The sequence below is a fragment of the Rattus norvegicus genome, chromosome 14 (genome assembly GCF_021556685.1).
Source record: "Rattus norvegicus strain SHRSP/BbbUtx chromosome 14, alternate assembly SHRSP_T2T, whole genome shotgun sequence".
NCBI classification, from domain to species: Eukaryota; Metazoa; Chordata; class Mammalia; order Rodentia; family Muridae; genus Rattus; species Rattus norvegicus.
In genome coordinates, this window is record NC_141547.1 from 89,679,875 (window position 1) to 89,705,842 (window position 25,968).

Below are 25,968 nucleotides of genomic sequence, written 5' to 3' on the forward strand. Positions count from 1 at the left end.
GGCCTGCATGGCCTCCAAGGAGTAAAACCCTGGACCACCCACTCCACCCCAGCAAGTATACCGAGAGCAAGAGACAGTTGCTGAGGAGTCCCTGTCCCAACTCAACCGCCAACACTGAGCACCTCCCTCACAATTTCCATCCCAGACTCCTATAACGGGAGGAGCCTAGGGAGCCCTCCCTACTTTTTTGAATATCACTAATAAAGTTCGCTTCATTACCCCTCTCCCCCCAGAAAAGCATATGCATGGGACAGTACATGGCTCTTTCTACATATGTCGCTGTGGACTGTCTCATATGACATTATTGGGAAGGGAGGCGGTTGATCCTGTGGAGGCTTAACATCTCAGAAAAGGGGGGTGCTAAAGGGATGAGGCTGGAGTGGGTAGGTGAGGGAGGACCTTCTTAGTGACCAATGGGACAGGGATGGAATGGGGTCGGAGGTTCATGGAGGACAGACCGGAAGGGGCATAACATTTGAAATGTAAACAGATAAGATGAAAATTAAAGAAAATGTTCTTTCTCATGCTGTTTCCATGTTTATTTTCTTTTTGTGTAAACTTTATGTCTAACCCAGGAGTTCTCAACCTTCCTACTGCTATGACATATTAATACAGTTTGTCATGTTGTGGTGACCGCTAATCATAAAATTATTTTTTGCTGCTACTTTGTAACTATAATTTTGCTACTGTTGTGAAGGGGTCACAAACCAAGGTTGAGAACTGCTGGTAATCTGTTGATTTCAATCCTGTTAAATTTACCCCTGTTATCTTGCCCATATTAAAAGTATGCCAGATATGACTGAGTGAGTAAAGGCACTTGTTGCCAAACCTGTCCACCCAAGTTTGAAGCTCTAGAACTTATGTTCTGAGAGAGCAAATAGACTACCGAGGGGTGTCATCTGATCTACACACACACACACACACACACACACACACACACACACACACACACCACAACACACAGAGACAAAAACACGTAAGACATAAAATAAATCTGTGAATAAATAAATGAATGCTTAAAAATTAAAATTTAGAGTAGTTGTTCCTTAAATAGTCTTTGTATATTGACTGGGGATCTATAAATATGCAACTGTTAAAAGCTATCATACAGAATTATGAACATTAGGTATATAAACTCTGTAAACAATTTTATCTATAGTTTTGCAAATGGGTGGACATACCCTATTCAAAATTAAAGACAGAATAACAAAATCTGCTGCCTGTGTGGGGAGTAATGGAACTATAATAAACATGCAAATATGTTAACGGAGAAATAACCAAGACAACTTTATATGGGCATTTCAGTTCACAGATAAAACATCTGAGAACCTGTAAAGCTGAGCTTTTTCAATGGGTGGTGGAGGTACACATGTCACAAAATGCATTCAGTGATAAACTAGAGACATGTCCAGTGACTAGCATGGGACAGGCTCCTCCATCAATGCTTTCCTGCAGTAGATCAACATCATGACTCCAAAGTGTACCTATCCAGGATCCCAAGTAATATTGTAGTCACTGTTGTTAAGGTCACTAGTGCTAGAAAATAAGTAACATAAAAAGCATTACTTTGTTGCATTTCAAAGTGGAATATAAACTTTGCCAAGATATTCTCTCAAATATTTTTATGAATGAAAGAGCTAAAATAAATTTTATCATTCATTTTAACATCCTTGATCACTTATAAAGCGAAGACAGGTTCAGCTTCTCAGTGGTATTTATCTGGGGATTCCTGGCCAGATGGAGAAGTTGCAGATCATTATGCGTGACCTCACCACGTAGCTCACCAGATACTCTGAGAGTTAGGAAGAGTTTTGACTTAGGGCTTCCTGACTGTGGTTAAGTATTAATGAAACTTCTCTGTGGGTATATTTGCAAAATCTAAAAGTACTGAATTTAAGCTCTGGAAATTGTCAAATCCAAATCCCCAAATTTTATGATTGAAAAGCGTGTTTTCTCAAGGTACCAGCTAACTTGTGTGAGGTCATCCAGTGAGGCAAAACTCCCCACAAGTGAAACGATTACGGAGTCTTTTGTTCAAGCTTCCGTTTTATTATGGGGGCATTTGTGCTATGTCTTACTTTAGTAGACTCAGTGAAATATCAATCATGCTGACTGGTAATGCCCATGCTGGGAAACACAGGCATTCACCCTCACTGTGTCCGAACTTCCGGAAACAGACCAACTACTCAAGCTTTCTGCTTTTGCCTGAGTCATGTAGCTCCAGTTGTGCATCTAAACCTTTGCAGAATGCTTAGAGCCAGTGCTGATAACATCGGCTTAGTTTTACTCTTGGAAACTGGATTCAATTGTGTGCTCTGTATTTGAAGTCATAGAGGATAGTTATCCATTTAGATTTAATTAAAAATTCACAAATGCTATTGCCTTTGAAATCCATGGCCTGGATCTTATACTAGTGAGAAAGGCTGTTTTGTCACAGGTATTAGAGGTCATTGTGACAGAAAGCAAACCAGCTTGAGCGTTCGATTATGTCATGAATGCACATATAATATGGAGGAAACATGAAAACTTGAAGGAGAAGAGGACAAGCTCCGTGGAGAACGTGGAGCACAATAGGACTGAATGGATTCAAGCAATGCAAAGAGGAAAGATTTGTAAAAACTGTTGCAAAATAAAGTACAGGAATGAAGGGAGAAAATATCAATAAAATAAAAATGAGGTTATGTTACAAGCGAGGTGAGTGAGAGACAGTATAAGAGCATAAGGGACATGAATGAAGAAAGGCTGCCTCGTTTGTATATTTCTCTATTTGAGCTTTACATTTAGGTAAGGTTGACTTAGTCTAAAAACAGTAGGATCCAGGCCTCATTCCCACTCCTAATCACCTCAGAAGATTTGGAGACTACAAAGATGAGATTCCAGGCCACCCTGACTAGCACAGTGAGATCCAGGCTCAAAAGTAAGTAAGGGAGTAGTGTTTAGCTCACTGGGTACACTGCTTACCTGGCTACACACAAAATCTAAGCTCCAGTTCCCCCGTGACATAAACCAGACATGACGGTGCATGTTTGCCATCCCAGCGCTTGTGTGGTAGAGGCAAGAAGATCAGATGTTTAAGGTCATTCCTGGCCATATGGTAGGTTTTCAAAGCTTGTGGTCCCCTACTGATTAATCTTGACAGGACGTTGACAGTCACATGTTCCTATACAGTTCCTCAGACTTGTAATAGACTTAAAGCCTTCCAGTAGCCTAGAAGACACTCAGCGCCTGGCCTAAAAAGAAATCATTGGTTCTTGTTGGTAGAGGTAACTTTTGTTTTACAAAGATTTTATTTCTATGTGCGGGTGTTTTGCTGGCATGAATGGATGTGAAACGAGTCTTCACAAATTAGGTCCTCAGAGGCCATGGAAGAGTGCTGATTAATCTGGCTAGCATTATAGGCAGTTGGGAGCTACCATGTGGTTGCTCAGAACCAAAGTGCTTTTAACTTCATAACTGCTGAATCATCTCTCAAGACTACACACACGCACACACACACACACACACACACACACACACACACACACACTTTGTGGTGTTCTTAGGGACTATTCCTGTTTTCTTTTCTATCACCATGATGAACATCATGATAAAAAGGAATGTGGGAAGGAGAGAATTAATTTAGTCACACCCTTCCTTGTAACAGTCTCTCACTAAAGGAAATAGATGAAAAAGGTTAAGGCTGGAACCTAAAGGAGAAATCTGAAGTATAAGCCATGAAGGAATTGTTCTTACTGGTTGACTAGGCTTATATTAATCTATCTTACTTATGTATCCCAGGCTTAGCTGAAGAGTGATGGTACTGTCCACAGTGGGCTAGGCCATCTGATCAATTAGCAATCAAGGAAATTCCCACCACAGAGATGTCCACAGACTAACCCGATGGAGGAAATCCTTCAATTGAGGTTTCTTCTGCCCAAGAATATCAAGTTGCCAACCAAAATTAGCTATCACAAAACACCTCCTGACCCAGGTTTGCATGGGGATATACTTCTATTTTGTTCTCTCAGGCATGACCAATAGGGAGACACATAATCAAACATCTATCTAATTTTTAACTAAAAGGTAATATTACCAAAATGCCTAATTATTATGAAATAGGCATGAAATCAATGGATCAGAGACACAATCATTCTAACCTTTAATACTTCTTTTTACATTGTCAGGATCCTAAAACAATCTCTTTCTGTAGATTAGAACAGTTTTTTCCAAAACATGAGGCTAAATTTTTCCAGCTCAATGAGGCCAATGGGGGACAAATGTGTTCAAAAAAATCAACCCTTCTAGTCAGAGAAAAGTCAGAATCTGCATTCAGCTGCAGCTTTGTCATTGCCTTAAATCATAGCTGCCAAGGCCTCATTCTTTCTACCTACTTTTGAGATTTGTAATAGGAACTCAGAATGTATAAGCAGCTTGCAAGTAGTAAATATTGTAAAGTTCAAAGAATATGATATAAACATCTGAGAGAGGACAGCATAGATAAGCAGGGGCTCTGTCTTCCCAAGGAAAGATAGGTCCGATTCTACATTTTTCCCATGCATCAAACATGCTGTGACCCCTGCCAACCTCCACATCTCTATGTATCTTCAAGGCTCATGCTGATTTCTAGTTTTTCTTTTCACCTGCTGATATGACTCTCAAGTGTAATACATGTGAAAAACAACAGGTAGAATTTCTCTACTCTTTGATGCTTACTTGGACTTTTATGCTTATTTGAATAAATAACAGAGGAAGTTGTAAATAAGAAGACTGTCTTCAAATGACTGATCTGGTTAGTCTAAGCTGTCAACCTGACAAAACCTAGAGTCACCTACAAAAAGAGAACCTCAGTTGAAGAACTACCTAGATAAGACTGGCCTATTGGCATGTCTGTGGAGCATTGCCTTGATTAGTGATTAATATAATAGAACCCTGACCACTGTGGGTGACACCATCCCTAGGCAGATGGGTGTAGCCTGTTGCTTTTGCTACAGTGTTTTAATCTCTGGGCAGACCATGCTACCAGCCTTGCCCAGGTTCACTCAGATCTGCAAATGAAACACACACACACACACACACACACACACACACACACACACACACACACTCAAGCTTATTTTTCAACCTCCCTTATTTGTTCAATTGCTGGGCATTTCTAATCTCCTGTAGCTAGCATGCCCTTCCCAATACTCTAAGCTCAGCACCCTAAATCTGCCTGCAACTTCAGTTTCTCAGTTACCTTCTGTTTGTTCACCAACCCAATACTGCCCTCCGTTTAGTCGAATTTCTAATCTCCCACCTGGGTACGTGGCCAATGGCCAATCTGCTCAAGATCTCACATGGCTGGTCACCTTTCTCCCTCTGAAGCATCACAAAATCTCCCTTTCTCTTCCTGCATTTCTTAGCCTGCCTGCAGGGACCCAGGAGTCCTGTCTCTTCCACTCAGTAATGGGCCCCTGACATCTTTATTGATCAATCAAGAAGCAATTGGGGAACAGGACCTTAGCTTCGGAATCATCCCCCTTAGATGGTACTAGATTGTCTAAAAGATAGTTGAAAGTAAGTGAGTGAGTGGGACAGAGAATTCCCATGAATCAGCATTATTCCATGGATTTTGATTCAGTTCTTGATCTCAGAACAGCTCTAGTTCCTGACAGGGCTTCACTCCACAATGACTATAACCTGGATATGAACACTGAATTAACTCTTCCTTCCTCAAGATCAATTTACCACAGCAACACAAACTATGAGCAATAACCAGAAGCAGGTGACTAGAAACAAACTAGGACAATAAACAAACTAATAGTAATTCCATTTGCATTTGGCTTTTGGCTAGGGTCACAGAAAGCCTTCAACATAAAGTCTACAATTGATTTGCTTGTTCTTGAAGACAGGAAAGGTCAGCAGCAAATATGCAAGGTCAGCTTATGAAGGTGTACGAAGTCAATGAAAATGATTTAGTTTTAGCCAGGGTCTGTATGTCTTGGTATATTTAAAAGGGAGAGCAGGCAGAGGTAGAAAAGATTAAATAAAATAAGAATAGTTTCATAGGGATTAGCATGTCTATTACCTAAGTGGGCTTAATACTCAAGGAAGGAAATACAGAGACAAACCGTGAAGCACAGACTGAAGGATCGGCTATCCAGAGACTCCCCCACCTGGAGATCCATCCAATATGCAGACACAAAACCCAGAAACTATTTCAGATGCCAAGAAGTGCTTGTGAACAGGAGTCTGATATAGCTAGCTCCTGAGAGGCTCTACTAGAGTCTGACCAATACAGAGGCAGATGCTTGCAGCCTACCATTGGACTGAGCACAGGGTCCCCAATGGAGCAGTAGAGAAAGGATGGACGGACCTAAAGGTGTTTGCAATCCCATGGAAGAACAACACTATCAAACAACCAGAACCCCAAGAGCTCCAGGGACTAAACCACCAACCAAAGAATGCACGTGGAAGGACCCATGGCTCCAGCCACACAGGTAGCAGAGGATGACCTTGTAGAGCATTGATGGGAGTAGAGGCCCTTTATTCTGGGAAGGCTAGATGCCCCAGTGTAGGGGAAAGGGAGGGCTGGGTGGTGGGAAAGGCTGGGTGAATGGGGAAGTACCCTCACAGAAGCAGGGGGAAGGATAATGGGATAGGGGTTTTCTGGAGGGAAAACTGGGAAAGGGAATAACATTTGAAATGTAAGAAAATAAAATATCCAATAAAAAAAGAAAAAATGGCTCTTTGATATGAAGAGGAATAGTTAAGCTACAAAATCACAGGATAAAATAATGATGCCCTATGAGAATTTTGAGTGACTATATGTCATAGAACGTAATGTCCAAACTAGGTAAATGCTAACTAATGGGGTATAGTGACCTTAAATAGATATCCTTCCTACCTCTACAGCCAACTTGTTCAGACAAAAGGCACCAAGCAAGCCCCATGAAAATTTCTTCTACATTAAAGTGTATTTATATCACCATTGTTCTGTCGTTGTTGATGCAACCATTTCTAGGAAAGTTTTTACAGCTGACTTCTTAGGAATCTAGTTATAAAACCTTTTCCCCAGAGCCATAGATTCAGGAGCTATGAAATGGATACATCTATTGAGGCTAGCTTCCCCACTATTTTTTTTTTATCTCTGCATTGTGGCCAGTTGTGTTCTATTTTTAGTAAAGAGAGACTTCTTTGATTAAAGGTAGAAGATTCACTTATCTGTGGCATAAGGATAAGATTTAGAAAGCAGTTAGGAAGTGTGACAGTCTAGCAAAGTAGCAATAATGGACGATTTTCTAAGGTCCATGACATCATTAGTGCCAGAAAGCTGACTAGGCTTTCAGTACCAGACATGATTTTCCTCCTATTGAGTTGGCCTTAAGTTCAATTAGGTTGCTGTTGGTTGCCACGGCCACATTAGTGCCATTTATTGCTCCTTTTTCCACGACTTGCCATGGTGGTAATTATTGTGGTCCATGGATGTTGCAGCTGGACAGGGATGTTTTCTTTCCCTTTTCTCGATTTACATTAATCCTGCCATGTTTAGGTCTTGTTTATGCAGTCATCTCTAGAAGAGACCATTTCACAGCACGTTTGCTGGTACTCTGGATCTTACAATCTTTCCGTGATGTTTCTTGAGCCATGGATGCAGAAGCAGGGCCTGGGTTCCCCATAGATTGTTAATCTCTGTATTTTGTACCATTGTGGTTTCCTCTGATGATCTCCATTTGCCATAAAGAGAGGTGTCAGTGATATGGGGATGTTTTGCAGATTGTGGGGTGGTGCATGCTTGTTGGATATGCTAAAGAAGCAAAGTCAGGAGGGCGTGTATTTCTTTCTTAAATAAAAAAAGAGAAATAGAAAACCATGTTTATCATGGCTTTTACATCGAATTTTATCCTAAGAGATTTCATTTTACAAGCTTTATTTACATCATTTTGAGGGATAAGGAAGATCATATCCATTGAATAAACCCATAAACTGTAGCATCAGCCAGGGAGAACTTATCTAGCTCAGACTCAAAATAAATGACTTAGTTATAGGAATAAAAAGGGAGACACCATGTAAGTTTATTCAAGAATATTGCATAACCTGATCTTAACATGCACACCGTGCTACAAAATCTCCCCTAACTTGGTCTCTTCTTCTATAAGTTAGGCATCCTCAAAATGCTTAGGGGAGTTAGGAGAATTAAATTAGTTTGACATGTGCAGCATTTAGAATAGAAAAATAAGTCTTGAAAAGTTATTATCAACTTGAGGATGTAGCTCAGTTAGGGGAGTATTTCCATAGCAAGCATGGTGTAAATACCAACATGACATAAACTAGGCATAATGGTATCCTCCTGAAATTAATAAGGTAGAGAAAGGAGGATCAAAAGTTCATGGTCATCTTCAGCTACAAAGAGTTCAAGACCACTCTAGTCTACACAAGACTGTCCCCACCAAAATTTATCATCTTTGTTCCTGATTTTGTGTAGTTATTTGTTGACTTCTGATATGTACCAAGAAGTCAACTTTTTAGCCCTGTGTGGCTAGATGAGAATAGCTGCATTTAACTTAAATGTGCCAAAGTCATGCCATCTGTACCTTTCTTTCCTTTGGAATGTCCTGGCCAATCCCTGATTTTTCATAAAAGTCCTGTCAAGTATGCTCCTTCGTGCATGCCTCATATACTTGCCAATAGTAGGCTTTAGACCTGGCATGTTCATATCCGTTATTATATAAAACTAGTTTGATTAAAATTCCATTATTGAGTGACTCGAGAATTTAGAGCCATAAAATTGCTTTGTTCTCTTTGAAAACTTTCATTTCTTCTTTCTTTTATCTTGCTTTCCATTATTCAGCATAACTCAAAATAAACTCTACCCTGATTAATATGTTTCAGTGACTTTTTATTTGTCTTAACCACAGAAGAAAAACTTTTTCCACAGTACTTAAAAATCATACTGCGTCTATCCCAGATACAAATATATAGACAAAACCCATGTTTAATGAATGATCAGTCAGTCTGTTAGACCAATTGTGTACATGGAGAAGAAGCTACAGTTAGTCTTGGTATTGAATTTTGAACTTCAGGGTAAGGGGCAAAATTAACAACTATGGCATCTCTAGACCATGAGAGTTTTACCTTGCTACATTAATTATCAGAAGACAAGTCAGCCTTGAGAGGAGATGCAACTCTAGAGAAATCAATTCTAGATTGTAATAGAAGATATATTTGGGGAGTTGGTTTTGCCTGTTGAGATAACAACTTTTCTTAACACATTATAAATGTGTTTGAGCAAGCAAATGGGGTGGCATACTGATAAAGATTAATCTGGGAGCAGAAGGGCTCAGAGGCAAAATCTGACGTGAACACATATTTTCTAAGTTTACTGAAAACCTCTCAAGAGATACAGAACTGGACATGATTTATTTGCATTTGAAAGACCAAGTTTGGAGTCCCGGCAGTGTTAAGTGGCAAATAACTTCAAGGTAGAAACAAGTCCTTTCTAGACTCTGAAAGTATTTCAGACTCAAGTTGATGTATTTGTGTTTTGTGAGCTTGTCCTAAATTATCAATTAGAAGTAGGGATTTTTATTTAGTCCATTTAGAACACTGGATTAGTAGTCGGTACTTTTTACTGAAAATTATTTTCAGGTTAATGCACTTGTCATCTACCTTCTAGCATTTTTCATAAGCAAAGGCTGCCTCTGTGTGCCTTCATAATCTGCATTTATTAGCTGTCTCTTCTGATACTTACAGTAAATAGCCACATTCCCTGGGTGACAAACCTGCTTTTCACAGTTTGGAACACACTATTATTAAGATGCTGAGTTAAGATGATTTCTAGTGTGTGGAATATTTATTAAGATATCCCAAGTATCTGAAAAATTTCATCATGAAACAAATAACCTCTATGTGGCTTAATAAAATTAACCCATCATGCTTCTGAGGCTGATGCCCTAGTGTTATTGGGTTATCTGTAAAAGCATTTCCTTCTCAGATATTACAGTGAGTTCTGACCTTGAATTCCCTAAGAGACACTTTGGCAGGGTGTCCATGTTATTGCCTGAAGCTAATTTATTCATTAAATGAAGGTAGAGCCATTTGGTTTTCTACCCACTCTCCACAGATCTTTCCATGTCTTCTTTTCCAAACAGACTCTGGATACCATGTGGACTTGCATTCATTCACATCCTTGACTTTAGCACAAGAAAAGGTGTGAGTTTATATCTTCCGTCTCCACTAATAAGTGTCTCACTCAGTCACTCACTACTTTTGTGTGTTTGTTTTTCAAAATCACCTGCAAATTTTCTACTTTCTTGTACATTACTAGCATATCTCTAGAAATATTTGTAATTTATCAAAAAGTCATAGTACAGCTGATTATATGCCAGCACTGCCACCACATTTGGGCAGACACTTGATGGTCAAAGCCTCTAAGAGAATGTTATAATTGTCCCTACTTCAAAGGTAAATGACAATAAAACTGAGAGGCAGAAAGTTATAAAAAAGAAGTTGCAGGTTCACAAATTCTTGCTCCTGAGGTTGTGGGTTGTGTCTTTTCTATAAACCATTCCAGAGAACAAACTCACCTACTCTTCGTTTGGCTGTATTTTTCTATTCAAATTGTATGGAGGTGTGTAATATGCTTAACTTCATCTTTTAAGGTTTTAGTGTGTGTGTGTGTGTGTGTGTGTGTGTGTGTGTGTGTGTGTGTGTGAGAGAGAGAGAGAGAGAGAGAGATGGAGAGACAGCAAGGGGACAATTTTGGGGAGTCTAATCTGTCCTTCCAAAGTAGAGTCTTGCAGTCAAACTTATGTGGAAGCACATTGACCCGCTGAGCCTTCTCTGGGCCTTAACTTCATTTTTGACTAAAGAACATATTCATCAATCATATCAACATCCTTTTACAACCAGGTAGAGCTTTGGATTTGGATTTGCCCAATGATTCAAACATGCACACTTTGCAAAACTCAAGCATTACTTAGCCCAGTCTTTAAACACTAGATGAATAGTGTCAGTGAAAAATGAGGGGGAAGTGTTTCCTGCTTCCTTCTGCATCAGAAGCCATCTAGGAAAGACTAGGGCATGTAATAAATTTTGCAGACATGGCCCGCCATTTTGCATAGCCAGTGATGTGTGAGCTTTAGGATTCAGGATCCTTAGAGACTTCATCCCAGATTGTTTTCTGCCAATGGTATATGCCTCTCTTGTCACGATTATATAGATTAATAATTATTGGGCGTCAGCCTGCCCTATTGAGCCAATTTCCTGCAGATCAATATGAAGATAAACTTTAATGAATTAATGCTGTTTAGATAAATTAATGATTTTATAGAATTCCTGATTCAATTCAAAGAATTTTAGAAAGAAAGTTTTAGGAGATAGTTTTAGTCATTTTGCCAGAAAAAATAAAGTTAGAATCAAGAATAATCTGTGCCACCTCCTCATGAATAGTTAGTAAAGGTTGCATAAGAAAGAATACAATGAACTTTTACAATAATACTAACAGGAGAGACTTGGAACAAATTTGTGATCAAGGAAAAATATTCATTCTAGGTCAGGTTCAAGGATAAAGCCACATGTGTACATTATAATAAACAATGGTCATGTAAAACTGTTGCTTTGAACTTATATTGAGATTATAGTGTAAAATACTGCTTTGAACTTACTATCGACATCCTTCTGTAACTCCCCATTTGAGTATATGGCTTTTAGGGCTCAGCTCCAGCTACTATACATATATATATATATATATATATATATATATATATATATATATATATATACCTGTGTAGGTATGTGCATATTGATGTAATATGCATGAACACTTGTGGAGTTGATAATGAGATAGGTGGTCAGTCCCAACCAGAGTGAGTGTGTGTGTGTGTGAGTGTGTGTGTGTGTATCTGTGTAATTGTGTTGTTTGTATAAGTGATTTTCAGTCTTTTGCTTTCTTTTCTTTTGGTTCATGAAGAGTTAATGAATTCCAAGTTCCTCAACTAGTCAGGGAGAGGTCCTTGATCTAGAGAGAAAAGAGCTCTTGCAATTTTTCTGTTTAATCCCCTGCTACTGCCAGCAGTATCTTATTACCAGAAAAGAGCAACATTTAGTTACAAAATACTAAGAATCCAGCACTTATTAGCACAAAATAATAAAAGAGAGTTATAAGACAAAGGTCTTTGACTTTCGTCTGAAACTGTGTTCAGACTCATACCTTCATTCTAAAGCAGAAAAGATCCAGGCACTCTTGCTTTTACAGTACTCCTGCCCTCCTGTTAGTGTAACTCAGACAGTTTTTGAAGAGTTCTGTTCTTTGTGTGTCCATGAATATATAACAAGGCAATTGCGTACTGTCATATGGTGGCCTTCACCATTTGGAAATATCACTATGACAAATGTAGAGTTGATTTTCTGGTAAATGCATTTGCACTGGACCTACAAGTCTGTGCTCTAATGGAAAGGAGTGTAGGCATACCAAAGATATGACTGGCAGGTGCATCTTGCATTTCCTATAGGGCAGCCCATAATAAAGGCTTTTCAAGGGAATGTATTTTGAGACTGAAGTTCATTTACCAAACTCTAAATATTGTTGCAGTATTACATGGTTAGAGAAACATGACTGAAGGATGTGGAGGCATTTCGAGACGGATAGTGATTTCCCCACCTATGGTTTTCATTTTGAAAAGCATGTAGGGCTCACAAAGTCTCGTGGAGAAGACACAGTCAGAGCATTAGCCAGTGTGATATTAGCAGTACCGAGATGCAGCTTCCTGAAGGGATGAAGCGGGGTCTACAAATGAAATTCAAGGCCTTGCTATTGGGGTGTTTCGTGTGTCGTCTTCTTCTTATCTAGGCAAACAATTTCCAGCTCTGTTACTGTCTGTCATGCTACAGCCCACATGGGGTTCTCATTGCCCATCATCTCGTCTGGTATACATTAATCAGGATATGTGGAAACTTCTGAATAGCCAGACCAGCTAGCTTAATGCTAAAGATACTTAACAAATAAAATCAAACTGAAACCTCAATTACCTCACATGCTACCTTCCCAAAAGTACACAGAGGAACAATTTAAGTCCACTGTAGTCTCTCATGTATCCAGATGCAGGAGTAGCCTGTATACATCACCAGGTAAGGGTAGAGGTGCAACTGACATTATTTTTTAAAGAACGTTTTATTATTGTATACATATAAGTGGTTTACCTGCCTGTGTAATTGTGCAGTGTGTGTGTGTGTGTGTGTGTGTGTGTGTGTGTGTGTGTGCAATTTTCCTGGGACTGCACAGTTGTAAGCTTCCATGTTGCTGTTGGGAATTGAACCCTGTCCTCTGCAAGAGCAGACAGTGCTCTTAACTGCTGAGCCATTGTTCCAGCCGCAAACAATTCTCTAACATGTGCAGCACACTATATTCTTACCCACCATAATAGAAAAAATAGCTATCAATTGCTTTGTGCATAAAATGGCTAAAGTATTATAGTAGGAAATACAAATGCTATTATTAGTGTTGGATTTTTTTTTGAAATAATCTCGATAATATGAGGTTTTTATAGAGAGAGGGGATATAGATTTAAATCACTTATTTATAAAAGTGCAAAGTGATTTCTTCAACAAAATTTGAAAATTGAATTATAAACTGCCACCTGGCAAGTTCGGTGGTACACTCAATTTTAAATATTATCAATACATTCCCCTCTCCATAAAGCAAAAACATATAAACTATGAGGATTATGTGATATTCAAAAAGAGTAAGACGCTTCAGATTATGAGACTGACATACTGCTTACTGTGCTAAGGAGGCACCATTACTGCCCATCTAGGGATCCATCTCATTTGCAGACAACAAACCCAGACACGTGATGCCAAGAAGCACTTGCTGACAGAAGCCTGGTATAGCTGTCCCCAGAGAGGCTTTGCCAGATCAGACCAATACAGAGGCGGACGCCCACAGTCAACCATCAGACTGAGCACGGGAACCCACATGGAGTAGTTAGGGGAAGAACTGAGGGACCTGAAGCGATTTGTAATCCCATAGGAAGAAGAACAACATCAACCAGTCAGATCCCCCAGTGCTCCCAGGGGCTAAACCACCAACCAAAAAGTACACATGGAGAGAACCGTGTCAGATATGCCCAGAGTAGAAGTACACCAAGCAGCCCTGAGACCTGCCTTACTGCACTGAATGTATGATAAACATAGCCAAAACACACACACACACACACACACACACACACACACACACGCACACACACACGTGCGCGCGCGTGCAAATCAAAGTTACTTCTCGATTTTCTTGATTCCAGATACAATGGAGACTTCTAGAAATCAATATGTTCAGAATTTTAGGTTATTTTTCATATAGAAGTAGGAAGAAAGACACTGAAAAGAAAAGAAGCAAACATGTTGTCCTTAGCTGTCTGTCACATTGACTGCAGCTGTATGTATGTATGAGTAAAAGTGCCTCTCAAGAGTTCATTGAAATTGTCCTCCGTTGACCACTCCCAATCTCCGTAAAGGTAAGAGTGGTTCTAGTTAACATCCTGTAAGCCTTTCTCAATGTCCACTACTGCAGTTCTAGGAAGAAAAGGAAGCAGGATGTGTAGCATCCATTGCTCTCATAAATACCTATTCTGTACTATTATCACAGGAAATCACAATGTTGATCCTTCTATACAACATCTGTCACATCAGGTAAGAAAACTTAGTTTTACTTTCTTCTCAGGTCTCTATAAAATATGGTCAAATTCAATTTCTTAATATATTTTCAAGCTTGAAATATAATTAATGCAACGTAAAAACATCAGAGTTAATTTATAAACAAGCTACTCAGTTTTTGTTTTTAGGTTTTTATTTTTTTAATTATGTGCATACATCTGTGGGGGGCCATGTACACATAAATATTAATTTCCGAGGATGGTGGAGGCAAAATATAAGCCACTGTGAGAAGTCTGATATGGGTGCTGGGAATTAACTTGTGTCCTATGCAAGAACAGTGTGTTGACTGTTTTTTTTTTCTTTAAAGATGTATTTATTTACCATATATAAGTACACTGTAGCTGTCTTCAGACACACCAGAAGAGGGCATCAGATCTGATTCCAGATGGTTGTGAGCCACCATGTGGTTGCTGGGATTTGAACTCAGGACCTCTGGAAGAGGAGTCAGTGCTCTTCACCATTGAGCCATCTCTCAGCTTAACAGAGCCTAGATATCCTTGGGAAGAGGGAATCTTTTGTTGCTTGTGGTGAAGTCTGTGGATTAGTGTCCCAATCAGTGATTAGTGGGAGAGGCCAGTTTACTGTAGGCAGTTCATCTCTGGGCAGATGATCTTGTGTCATGTAAGAAAGCAGTCTGAGAAAACCAAATGAAGTAACCCATAAGGGACAGTTCTTTACTTCCTTTTCAGTTTCTGCCTCTTGGTTCTGCCCTGACTTCCTGCTCAACTTCCTTTCACGATGGACCATAATAATCAAAATACAAATATATAATCTATATATAAAAGTAATTTAAATATACTTAAGTCCCACGTCAAGAACATGTCGGAACTTGGAGTCAGTGAACATATATAAATGGCATAAATTAATGTTGCTCATCTTGTGCATACATATGTGTTCTTGAGACCTCCAAGAATCTCACTATACTGAGAAAATACACATCTATAAGTTATTAATATATCACACTATAGTCATGTATACATTTCATCAGGAGTATTTACATGTATATGTATCTTCTTTAAATAAAATGGGAGAAAAACTGATAAAGGAAAATAGATTTATTTAAAATTTGGTCAGAAATTGGGAAATTTGGGAGGAAAAGATTCCTGGGGAGGCTCAGCCATTTCTTCTCTGGGGTTACAATTCTGTACACAGGAGGACTAATGGTGGCCCAAACATTTAGCAAAATAAATCTCGTGGACACAATACTTTAAACCTCAAACTAAAATGTTCTGTGGATGGATTAAATATTTTAGTGTAGACATAAGTGATAAATGAATTATGGGAACATGCAACCGTGTTTGTCTCTACAGTGTCATTTGCATTCTCTTGGTGTGAAAATTCTCTTTAAACACAATTCTGACATTGATGAAGTTCTGAAGCACACAGTGTGTTTGGAAGCCTGCAAATTAATACAAGAATACCATGCTTGTATTAATTTAAAGCTAAATAATAAACTGACAAGGCTTATTTTCTGGTTCTGAGGGGTTCTCTTTTGTTTCTTTTTAAAAAGGATTACTTAAATCATTACTGAAAGCAAAGTGGAAAGTTACAAGGCAGATCATGAAAGCAAACAGAGTGGAAAGGGTGAGTCTATGGTACTCTGTGGAGATAGTGAATTTCCTGTTCTCGGATTGATCCAGACATTCAAAGTCATCTCTGGAAAGCTCTGGATTTTGCAGAACATGAACGCTGAATTTAAAAAAAAAAAAAAAAAAAAAAAACCTGAGCTAGCAAAGAGCCTGGCAGAAGAAGAAGTGTTTACTTCTAGCTGAGTCACGTAAACCGCAAAGAAAATAGGCACTTGTCTCTTGGTCCGTCTTACTAGCTGGGAGCTGGTGTCCCCTGACTTCCCACTGATTCAGCCTTTCATCTTCAGTTGGACACATACCTCAAGGAGGCAATAGGAGTACAAAGGCTACCTGACAAGAGAGTGAGAGTGAGTGTCTACTTTGTTGGGAATGTAGCAGATCTCCACAGCAGTTGCCATTATTCTCCTGACTTCCCATCTACACTGTCTGCAACTGTGGGGTTTTGCAATCTGACATTTAATATTGTCAATATCCAGAACACTGTGCCTAGCCACTCTCAGGCACTTGCTCTACTCTGTGGAATGTGTCTATGAAAGGGGCAACACTAACTGGAAGGACCAAATTGCTTCCTTAACTATAGGGATTAAGTGTCATTCAAATGACCACCTCCCTTCTAGGGAATGGTCACTAACACTCCCAAGCAGAAATTCCTCAGTCTGAAGCCAAGCAAAGGAGCAAGGTGGTTCTGTCTTGGATAAATCTAGTTCTTTATAAACTTCAACATGAAAATGCTTTCCTGGTTTTCTGATTCTTCAGACACCTGCCCCCAGAAATACTTCCGGTCCTTCTGTTGCATGGCACCTCAATCAAATCCAAAGTAGAAAAACACACAAAACATCAGCCCACGTTTTTCTTCACTTCAACGGTTTTACTGAACTATTAAAGTGGGACATAGTATTTCTTTATTAATAGTTTTACTATCTTGTTATATTTCATATTGTTAATTTTGAATATATTGCTTCCATATGACATCAATTTTCTGTGTCTAATGTTGCTTAAATATATCTCTGAAATGCAAGAAATCCACTTACGTGAATTATTGAGTTTTTATGATAATATTTAATGTATAGTTTAATAATAGAGGCATAAAAAATAGAGCAAAGTTTTCATAAATATGTAAGAGGTTTGCATTTATTCAAACTCTTGTTGTGAAATTGGCCTATAAATTTTTATAGAAGCCTGTGTTTCTCCCATTATTAAATTTATAAATATTATGAATCCAGAAAAAAATTAAGGCAACAAAATTAATATAGCTCCAAGAATCAGAGGATCAGAGGATGGAATGAAATGTTTGTGTGTGTGTGTGTGTGTGTGTGTGTGTGTGTGTGTGTGTGTGTGTGTATTATAGGCAGTATCTTCTAAGATATATATGCCATATGGCAGCCAGCTAATGTCTACAGAGCATTCCATGTGCTGTACCCGCACAGTCTTTGTCACACTCTGTAGGGCATGTAGCAGTGAGGTGCCACGGATGTCAGAGAGTTCCCTGGCAGGCAGGTAGGCAGAACAGAAGCCTTAGGCAGATGAGATGAATGTTTTCATTAAGACTTTTGAATTCTCTTCCCTAAGAATAAAGAATTTGCCCTAAGTAGGCTTTTTCTGCTGGTGAGGTCTTTTTGGAAGAATGTTTTTCTACCCTTCAGCAGGCTCATTTGGAGGGAACCAGTTACCCTTCTTATCTTTGTCCAAATTATTTAATCTAGAGGAAGGAACAGAATTCGTTCCATGCCAAGAATATAAAAGCCCAGACTCTACATGGGAGAAAGTACTCTCAGACTCCTTCCTGTCAAGTCTGCTTCTCTGCTGCCTGACCCCTAGATGCTCACTGTAGTATTGTTAAACTTCTCAACCTCAATTCTGAGGGGATGAAATGGAAGCTCAATGAGTAGAAGCAACTTCCTTACTCAATTATCCGGTGACAAACTGAAACATGAAATTGTGATGGTTTTTCCACCTTCCCAACATAAGATCTTGCTAACATGAATTACAAGTGGCATTCACTAAAATATCTTGAAAATCCATGGGAAACAAAATTGAGATTACTTAAAATAAGCATAAGGTAGTGATTTTGAAATTTTTACGAGTGACCATATATCAAGCTGTCTTTCATTATTTTGTAAATACTTATAACTCAATATTTTAAAATTCTAAATAGCTAATAATAATAATACCATCCCTATTTATCTAGGAATAAACCTGAGGCACAGAAGAGCTAACACACTTGCCCAATACTGTAGCCTATCACAGAAAGTCTCCACTGCGGCCTACAAGGTTGTCCCTTTAACAGTCTTCATGGCATTGATTCCACCACATTGTGGATAAATGTCCTTCTACCTTGGCATGTGGTACTTCTATGACTCCAGGTTGTTTGGAGTTTCAAAAAGCCTTGGTTGCTGCAGGTAAACAGTGCTGACTCAAAACACAGTTTCCTCTGTGGCTGTGATCATCATGGCTGAGAGGGATTGGCTTCTGAACTTTGTCATCAGTCATCATCTCTAGATGCCCTTCTCATCCCACCCACGTCTTTTTGCTGAGCATTTAATTTCCATGTCCTTTGTGTGGAATGGCTCTCTTACTTTGTTCTTGCTCTTCGGGATCATAGCTGTGACAGAAAGGGACATGACAGATTTCCGAGCAACTCCAGCCACTCTTTACCTTCCTGTGATTCATACACTTCCAATCTTATACCCAGGCCAGCTGTTAAGTGTCCAACTGGCAAGACTGCACTAGAGGAGTGTTTGCTAAACTCTCATGCATCACAGATTCATGGACAGGAAGTGGAAGCCACCTTTCATGAGGACCTTAGCCCTGTCATCCTGTGCATCAATTTTACCCACATCCTGAGTGACACAGGTAAGTCTTGTCCAACTGTAGGATGAATGGAACTGTCTACTCTGCATGGAAATACTTGGTCCTCATCTATGTATCTGCTCCAACCTGTGTGATTTTGAAAACCTATGGTATCAATTGATGGAAGAGAACAGCTTAACTTATAAAAACAAAAAGCTAACACTTTGCATATAATTTGGATGCAGACATTTTTTTTCAAACATGGAAGATATAATCCAATTACAAACAATTTAATCAGATTTAAAATGTAACGCTCTACCTTTATTTCTATTTTTCCTGCTAAGTATTTCGCTTTGTTCTTGTCATAGCTGTGGTGCTTAAAATGTTTTCCTACAAAGGCTCACTCTCACAAAACAGCAATTATTTTGTTAACACATTTACTTGTCTGTGAAAACAAGGAAAACTCTGTTGAGTGCAATGTAAAAAAATAAAACAGGAAATTGAACAGTTAAAGTATTTCATTAGCGGAAGGCCCCACATTCCATTCCATACCAGCAAGCAGCACAGGTTTCTATACATCTGCACCTCAAACAACACAGTAACCCTTGTGATGGTTACATCTTGACTTGCAACCTGGAAGATTCAGAACCACCATGCATCTCAACCTCTTGCCATATCTGTAAGGGAGTTTCTCAATTGGATTAAAAGGTGGGAAGACGCACACTAAATTAAGGCAGCACAATTCAATGAAGTAAAATGAACCACTTCTAAATCGTCTCATACTGAACAATAAATTCCAGTTCCTTTGAAATATCTACATCAAATAAGTAATTCATGATTTGCAGCAATTAATAATTTATGCAGATGAATAGATTTTTATAAAAAACAACTACAATAGAAAAATCTAATTACATCATATTAAAATAGAAAGTTATTTGTTCAGAAATATCACTAAATAAGTAAAACAAATATAAGTCACTGAAAGGGAACAATAAGTTGTTTCTAATAAAAACATCACATACAAAATATTATGCTATTTATCTTACTTCAGAGTGAACCCAATTCCTTAGCCATAACCATTTCAAAACATATATGACTGTGTACTAGTAGAACACCATTTCATACATAAGGTGCACACACGTACACACACACACACACACACACACACACACACACACACACACACATACTACACACTATTACCATAAAAGAAAAGGGAACGATACATTAATTTTAACAAAGTTTGACAGTTGCTTCAATGATTCTTTTGGGGGGAAGTAAAAGTAAGTTACAAAGGAGAAAGGAGGAGGTAGGAAGTCAGGGAGTGGGGGGACTCCAGAATGTACCAGAGACCTGGGAGGTGAGAAACTCTCAGGGCTCAAAGGGATGGACCTTAGATGAAATGCTGTACAGTAGGGAGAGGGAATTCATAAAACCCACTTCTAGCAGAAAGACAGGGCATCAAGTGAGAGATAGGGTTGCCATCCCATAGTCAAAAACTCTGACCCATAATTATTCCAGTCTGAAAGAACTGCAGGGACAAAAATGGAGAAGAGATTGAGGAAAAGGAGGTGCAGCAACAGCCCAATATGTGGTCAAGACCAAGGGGAGGCTCTAAGACCTGACACTATTGCTGAGGCTATGAAGTGCTCACAAAAGGGGGTGTATTTTGGCTGCCCTCCGAAAGACACAAAATGAAGCTGAAAGAGTCCGATGCAGATATTTACACCCAAGCAATGGACAGAAGCTGCTGACCCCTGTGGTTGAATTAGGGAAAAGCTGTGAGAAGCTGAGGAGGACAATCCTGTAGGTGGACCAGCAGTCTCAATTCAGCTGAACCTCCAAGATCATTCAGCCACTGTTCCACCAATCAGACAACATACACCAGATTGTATTAGGCCCCAACATATATACAGCCGAGGACTACCAAGTCTGCTTTTAGTCAGAGAAGATGCACCTAACACTCAAGAGACTGGAGATCCCAGGGAGTTGGAGGGTCTGGTGTGGTGGGGGACAGAGGGTGGGACTTCCTCATGAAGATGGTGGTGGGGTAGCAGGAGGTCGAGGTATGGGATGTGGAATAGTCAGAAAGGGTGGACAGGACCATCGGGGAAATAAAATCTGGAGTGAAAAAAAATTAAATAAAATTTAAAAAGAGAAAGTTATTTGAAAAAGAATACTATGATAATAAAATACTATTGTATAGTAGTTGCAACTAAATATATACCAAGATCTGAGAAAATGCTACCCAGTGGGACTCCTCTGTGTTGCCATGGATGACTGTACTTAGAAGGTTTGGAAGAATCTTACACTGTGGCCGTTGTGGAGCAGCTCGACTCACTATTGCCCTTCAAGTACAGTAGTGTGCTCACTAGAAACACAAACTCCTGAAATATTTAAAGAAAAGCTTGAAATGGGTGCAAGCCATTTCATATCCACAGTTGTATGCTCAAAGAATAAGGAAACATGTCAAAGAGTATATATAATTTATAGTAGCCCAGAGCTGAAGCAACCTGTCTTATCATTAATAAATATCATATATATTTATATACATACATATATGTATATGTGTATATATATGTATGTGTATATATACACACACACACATATATATATATATATATATATATATATATATATCCTGCCTACAAAGTTGGTACATAGAAAGAATTGAACACAATCTACAAACACAGTCCAATATACTACCTTACTATGCATTTGAATGCTGCTACATTCAACACTGCTTCTCTCAGAAAATAAATAAATTATCGATATGATACACACACCCTCACACCATGGATGAATTTATAAATCATCATGGTAAAAGAAAATATGAGAAAGTATATTTTAAGTTCTTCTGAGGTGAAGTTTTAATAGGTTTTCTTTTTGCTCATTCATTAATTGCTTGATTAATTAAATTTAAGGTGGGGTTCAGTATGCCACAGCACAACTGTGAGAAAAGTTTATAGGAGTTGACTCTTTATTCCATGTGGATTTTGGAGAATGAATTCAGGTAATTGGGCCTAGCAGCAAGTACCTTAATCTAAGACCCATCTTGTTAGTCCTTCTTATGTGAAATCTATACACAGCAAACCAATTGCATATTAAAGAATAGCGATGAAATTGGAGCATGGTGTGATCTGAATTGACTGTGAAAATACATGAAAATATTTTCATGATGATGAAAGTCTTGATGGTGGTAGAGAGTCATATATTTCATAAAATTCATCAAGGCCAGCAGAGGTGGCAAGACGCAGGCACAATGCTATAAGAAGTTCTTTGGTGCATTTCTCCATTCAAAGTCATGACAAAGGTCAGCTAAGACCAGCAATGCTTTACAAGGCAAGCCACTGCAAGAGCATCATTCACTATTGGGTCCTACGTACATCAGGTATCCTGTCAAGTGGCTGCCTCAGCAAAACATCCTCTCATAACGCAGCTTACAGAAAAACATCACATGATATACCTGAGTCTCGTAGGAACCCTGAAATGTGCACTTCACACATAAACGAGAATTTCCAAAGTTTTAAGAAAGTAAATGTAAAGATGCTTGAATTTTTGTTTTCAATTGATTCCCCTTCACGACATTGGTCTTGAAGTTTGGTATCTAGCCTCATGTTTGTCTTGGAAGTAACCTGACAAGTTGAATATTTCATCTTCAAGAGTGCCAGGCCTACAGAAGATATGGACTTGAGTCTCACCCTCATTTTTCTCCTGAGATGATGCCACATCCATATGAAGCCAGGCTGCAGGGAAATGTAGGCAATTCCTTTTATATCTTCCCAAACCTCCATATCTGGTAACCATATGCTTTGTGACCTGTTGAGGATGTGGAATTTATTTGACATGTGATTGCTATATGTTTTCTTTAACACAAACCTAGTTATTTTGTCACCAGATTATAGGTTTTGCTTTGCCTAATATGGAAACTGTAAAAACTCTTAGGAGAGAATGAGGGGTAGGGAAAAGGAAAAAAAAAAGATCAATCTACAATATGACAGTTGGCAATTCACTACAAAAAGATAATTACTCCATGAACATTATTGCTACTTAAAATGTGAATTTACATAGTGTGCTTGGGGCTTTCCCACAGATATGAAGTGGATAATCCATTGAGAAGGACAGAGGCTATTTTATCCACCAGGACTCCCAGAAGGCTTTTATTCTTTCTTGTTACCATAGAAACAGACACAAGTCTAGCAAACATGATGTCAAGTCCTTTAATCAATTTTCATCATGAACACTTTTCAGGAATGAGATTTTATTATTCCATGATCAAGATATTTATCTGGTGTTTGAGTTAGCCAGTGCCCTCAGTTTAATGGACATTAGGGTACAGCTCATGGAAATGCATGCTAACTGTGGAACTACCACTTTGAACACTCTCTTCTTGATCTCTGGATCCAATGACATCTGACTTACAACTCTAACATAGCAGTAGTTAGGTTGTTAATAACACATTTATGCAGAAATAGGAGAAGGAAGAAAATATAGCAACATTGAACACTGAGAGTTAACTTTCAAAATCCCAGGACGAACTTCTAATTAACCATAAGGCAAAGAGATTTGACATGAGTTACATAGTCAATAGTTTTCTCATGCTAGCCTGAGACAAAAGTGGGCCAGCCCATTGCTTCTTTTTACATTACCCTACTCTCATAGCTGTTCCATTCACAAACTTCTCTTTTCATAGAAAAGAAATGAGAAAAATCTCCCTACCTTTCTTCAACCAACCATTGTCATGTTCAGCCCTGATTGACAAGGATGTGTGCTAGGCATATGCTGGCTTGTGTCCTGGTGTATGACTGTTTTTGAGGTACTTGGGTCCTCTCTGTGGGTCCCATGCAGGAGCTATTACATGACCCATATGAGTAAAAGTAAAGACGAATGACATTTGCCTGCCTGAGTTGAGGGCTTATCCCATCCTCAGCACCCAACAGGAGGACACCTTGAGAGAATTAGCATCCTGCATGTGTCTGAGATAGACTAATAAATATTACTGCAAACACCAGTATATCATATTACCTCCTAGACTTTCTTTTTTTAAATAAAATTTTATTGTAAAATAAAAAATTGATATATAAAAAGGAGTAAAGAAGGGGAAGACGGGGTGGGGGATCAATAATTGCAGGCAGGCTTTGCAGAGTGGAAGGAAAACGGATCCTGGAGGATGGAGATCCTATGAGGTTCCAAGATAGAATCTTACAGGATGTAGGGTAGGGTGAAATTTCATTTTTAGGTGGCGGGGTCCAACGACTGGCTGGATAGGATTTCTCTGGGCCAGCAGAGATCCTGCAACTACCAACCCATGCCCCAACCTGGCCCAGGAACCAGTATTCATAGAGAAGCCTGAACCCTATAAGGTAAAAAGGGAGTGGAAGGGACTACCATTGCCTCATCAGCTCTCATAACAAACCCTAAAGTCATGAAACGGCAAGAAATGATAGGGAGAGATTGGTGATGGCGACAGGATGCAGAGGATGTCAGTCTGAGTCAGGCCCCACTTTCTTGATTTTTTTTTTTTAATGGCGGGAAGTAGACTGGCCGCTCTTGGTCTTCAGGTAGCTGGAGTGAACCCTACTGTCTCCTCGCTCCTCTGCAGCACAGGCATCCTTTAATTCCAAGGCCTCAGTCAGTTCTCAGAAAATCTCAAAGCACTCACGCCCGAGGATCTCAAGGGTAAAATATTCTCCATCAGGTGGACGTTTTCTTTTGCTGGAGCGTGTGCTGGTCAGCAGGGCTCTCTTACCTCTCCCCGGAGACAACTCGGGGCAATATTCTTCCTTTTTTGCAGAAATTTTCTTCCTCTGTATGACGGTCTCTCCCAGGAGAGGCACAAACGTGAACTTCAAAGCTGTCCCAGAAGGTTCCCACTGGAGTCTTCCAGTGTGATGATGGTTAAAGATAGATCAGCCGTTCATGGCCCCACGCAGGAGCTATATTACACATGGACTTGTAGTGAATGGTGGTCCAGTCAGGGCTGACCTCAGGAAGCTCATACGGTATCACCACACTGTGCTGAAACGTCTGCAAGTCGTCCAGATACTCAGCATACAAATTTCCTTCCACCCGGATAAGATGCTCCCGGAAGGGGCCAGGCCATCACCATCTGAGCAACGCTCCTGGTGAGGGCAGCATCTCATGACCTCAGTCATGTGCTGTGACTTCTTGTAGGTGGCCAAGGCACGGACCCGGGTACCAGCTGGCAGTGTGTAGCTGACCTACAACCTCACAGGGCATGTCTTTGCCAGTTAGCAGAATAGCTTATTGAGGAAAGGAGAGTATGTTCACATAACAGACTTGGCTGCAGGAAGCCCAGGCGGAAGCCGTAGTTGCCATGGTAAGCTTTTTGAGAAGGGACACAAGATGACAGGGGCCACGGAATGGCTGTTGCAAGGGCCGCTGGTACGCGGGCCTCAGTTACGGGGTCCTATGCTGCAGGAGCTAACACTTGGAGGGCTTCCTCTGAGCCTTCTAATAACTCAGCAACATCCTGGGACAGGAACAGATCTTCCATGGAATTAGGTGACACCACCGCGGTGGACAGAATATCTTCTGGAGGAAGTAGTGTCCATAAATCTGAAAATGTCTCCTGACTCAGAGGGAGCCCGACACTGATATCTGACTGTGAATCCTCCATGGCGGATATCTAGTCCTCAGGGGAGCATGACAGCCTGCTGGGAAGTAGGTTGAAGGCCTGGAAAACAGGTGCCTCTTAATTGTAGTTCCTGCCTACACCAGGATAGTCCTAGTGCCTCCTAGACTTTCCGTCTCTTTTCTCAGTGAGGGCTTTGTGTTTGATGGTATTCATCCCCAGATCCCTAGAATGTTTCTCCTTCCCTTTACTGCAGAGATAATCAATCCAGAGGCCTCAGGCCAAGGGCCATTCACACTCCTCTGTTCTTTTGTGGTTAACACCGCA

General features: G+C 39.7%; 1 pseudogene; it reads right to left on the bottom strand.

The window, feature by feature from the left end:
• Positions 1-24,529: 24,529 nt before the first annotated feature.
• LOC134481911 (cellular tumor antigen p53-like) lies at positions 24,530-25,689 on the bottom strand (annotated as a pseudogene).
• Between the last annotated feature and the right edge of the window lie 279 nt (positions 25,690-25,968).